Raw genomic sequence first — 3,439 nt, 5'->3', positions numbered from 1 at the left:
CCCTAAAAATACGTCATTAGAGCCCTAACAATGGGTCGTTAAGAGCCCTAACAATAAATTGTTAGAGCCCTAACAATAGGTTGTTAGAGCCCTAAAAATACGGCATTAGAGCCCTAACAATGGGTTGTTAAGAGCCTTAACAAGATTGATAGAACCCTAACAATAGATCATTAGAGCCCTAACAATGGGTTGTTAAGAGCCCTAACAATAAATTGTTAGAGCCCTAACAATAGATCATTAGAGCCCTAACAATGGGTTGTTAAGAGCCCTAACAATAGATCATTAGAGCCCTAACAATAGGTCGTTACAGCCCTAACAATAGATTGTTAGAGCCCTAACAACAGGTCGTTAGAGCCCTGATGGCTGCTTGCTATTCACAGGGTCTGAGTGATGCTTGCAATAACAGCCAGAAAAACAGTATTTTGGTTGATCTTTCCTCCTAAAGTGAAATCCATCGGAGGATTTTAATTTAGAGCCAACAGCAGCGGAGAACGGTCTTCATTCACTCAGCTTGTGTAAAAATAAAAAGTGGGTAAGCAGCTTCGGTGGCCGAGCAGGAAGTGGCTGGTTGTGTGTTGAAACAGCACCTGCCAAAGTGTGACGGGCTGTCAGGCATTCACAAAAACCAGGTGACAAGTTTTCTCACGACATCTGCGCTCTAAGTAAACAGTTACCTCAGACATAAACTTCCTCTCAGCTCTGCCTGGCACCGGGCCCGGGCCTCCTCCCTTCTCAGAAAAATGGATTTAGCTACTTGAGCAGGTAAAGTTTGACGGAATTAATTCACCAAGAAGCTTTTTGTTTTTTAAGCTGCTGCTTGCAATGAACTAAACAAACACGGCCTTTCTGTTCCAGCTGGAGCGAGGCAGGAATCACTGAAAGTTTTCGTCTTAAGCTCCTTTTCTGTGAGAAAATTTCACGTGAAAAAACAACAACAACCTGAACCAGATGAGACGATGTCTCTGACAGGAACATGAACCTTGTAAAGGATTTGTTTTATATAAACAAGCACAAAAAAAGATGCATCATTTCCTTCTTTGAATCTAGAAGAAATGTTAAACAAACAGAAGTGCAGAAATCAGGGTTTAATCCTGGAAGATTATTTTAAGATGCAATAATCGGATGCGTCTGCAGCAGTCCGACACGCAGTCGTCGTAGAATCAGTCAAGTTTTGACACGAGCGAAGTTTGAAACGTGGAATGCATCAGAGCCTGCACAAATACAAACACCGTGTTGCAATCAGGCTCACGTAAGTACAGATAATTAAACTCAAGGGGATTTCTTTGCCTCAGATATAAATTAAAAGGGGCGAGAGACAAGACTAGAAAAACTTTTACATTTATTCCCCTGGATTTTGACAGAAGAGGAGTCAACGACTACAAAGTCCTGTTAAACGAATGCGTCCAGAACGGGATCTGCCTCCTAAAAAGATTAATTTGAACAAAACGTTTCTGCAGCTACTTCCAGAAACTCGCCTCGAAAAGTCCAGAGAATTTTGGCTCTTCCACTTGTAACAATTTAAGCTAACAAAATATTTACCTTTTGATTAATAAACTGGGACAGGAGTGTAAAGATGGTGGAAGTCATCACACCAAGTTGAACAAAAAGAAGTTTTGAAGTCTTAAAACATAAATGTTAATCTTTAAACCGTTAATGATCTGAGCGCAGCGGTTTAGTCCTTTAAAGTCCAACTTCCTGTGACCCGTTTAAACTTTAAACGATGGTTCTGCTGTGAGTCGGAGACAGAGCTCAAAACAGAACTGGCTTTAAAAACCACTTTTCAAGAGGATTCGGTCGTTCATGTGGAAATATTGGATTTGAAAAAGTCGGAGCACCGTTCACAACTGCATCGAACATTTTCACGAGTTTCCGCTAAAACACGAGAGGCAGTGAATTAAAAATCGTGACGCGAACAGAAGAACGGCTGAAATTAAACAAACAAACAAAAACAACGGCTTTTTCTTTGATAATTAAGTTTAAACGTGTCGCGCTGAATGACTCATAAAAGTTGTTGAAAGATCAATCGTTGATTAAACTATAAAATTAAAAACTGAAGCTAAAAGCCAAAATTAGTCAAAGTGAACCTAAAAGCTAATGGTGTTAAATTTGTAGCTACAGTAAAAGATTTTACAATCAAAGCATAGCTAAAAGATGTTCAACAGTAGCTAAAGGATAAAACGATCAAATTTGTAGCTAACGTAAAGAATTAAATTATAAACAGTAGCTAATTGAGACTGAAAGTTAAAAATTGCAAAATGGTTGTTCAACTATAAAAATAGCAAAACTATAGACAAAGGCTGAACTTTAAATAAGCAAAACTGTAGCTAAAGCTAAAATTTTTGAGGCAGTAGTTAAATGTTCATTTTAGCAAAAAAAAAAAAAAAAGCTAAAGGCTAAATGTATTAAAACCACAGATAAAACCTTCAAATAGGCAAAACTGTAGTTAAAAGCTAAAGTCAGACAAACAGTAGCCAAAAACTAAACCCGACAGTAGCTAAAAGAACAAGTCTGACAAAGAGTAGCTAAAAGCTAAAGTTAACCTGACAGTAGCTAAAAGCTAAAAGGAGCATAAGCCAAACTGAAGTTGATTTTCAACAAGTTTGAAGGAATTAAAGAGAGTTCAATGTTTTTCTTTGAGGAAAATCTTTGTAAATAAAGTTGAACATTTTGAAAAGTATAAAAGTTACAATCCCCCTCACTAAAAGTCAGAGCACCCTCCTCCTGAATGAGCCGAAGGTTTTAATATATAAACAGCTACAAATAGTACCAAGTGTGCAGAAATGGGTTGAAGATAAACGTCCAAAAGACAACTCTAACAAGTATTATGAACGGCGACTTGGCGCTTACTCAAAAAGGTCTCTTCAGAGATTAGACACTGGCCTCCCTGATTCCACTGATTTTATTTTGGAGTAACCCATGCAAAAATAAACTGTAGTTTACTTAGATTCAGGTGTTTCCCCAAGCGCTGAACGAGGGCAGCAGTAAAAGTACGTACATGTGCATGGTAACAATGGACGACCATTTTTAACGGTCGGTCTACTGAAGCCTCGGTAAACATGGACGAGTTTACATTCCTGTAGCTGGATGTGGAGCCAGCAGGCAGAACAGAGTGCAGTGAGGGATGGAGGTGTTTGGAAGGTACGCTACAATCTTCTCATCAATGTGAACGACTGAAGAACCTGCAGTGATCCAACTGGTATTTGAAGTGGAAACAAATCCTTGCTCAAATGACTTTGCACCAGTGAAAACTACAAGCAGGCAACAGGAAGAAGGCCACCAGCCAGGAAGAAACCTACCGACCAGGAAGAAACCTACCGACCAGGAAGAAGGCCACCAGCCAGGAAGAAACCTACCGACCAGGAAGAAGGCCACTGGCCAGGAAGAAGGCAACTAGCCAGGAAGAAGGCAACCAGCCAAGACAAAGACAACCAGGCAGGAA

General features: G+C 39.7%; 2 protein-coding genes across 2 annotated transcripts in view; one reads left to right on the top strand and one right to left on the bottom strand.

Moving 5' to 3' along the window:
• Positions 1-3,439, top strand: part of LOC119421085 — a gene marked incomplete at its 3' end in the record, with an annotated part of 641,076 nt that overhangs the window by 265,855 nt on the left and 371,782 nt on the right.
• Positions 1-3,439, bottom strand: part of LOC119410837 (regulator of microtubule dynamics protein 2) — a 38,620-nt gene that overhangs the window by 15,376 nt on the left and 19,805 nt on the right. The gene's annotated exons all lie outside the window — the stretch shown is intronic.

Source organism: Nematolebias whitei, chromosome 1 (genome assembly GCF_014905685.2).
Source record: "Nematolebias whitei isolate Nwh7 chromosome 1, NemWhi1, whole genome shotgun sequence".
NCBI classification, from domain to species: Eukaryota; Metazoa; Chordata; class Actinopteri; order Cyprinodontiformes; family Rivulidae; genus Nematolebias; species Nematolebias whitei.
This window is presented reverse-complemented; position numbering and strand designations above follow the sequence as displayed.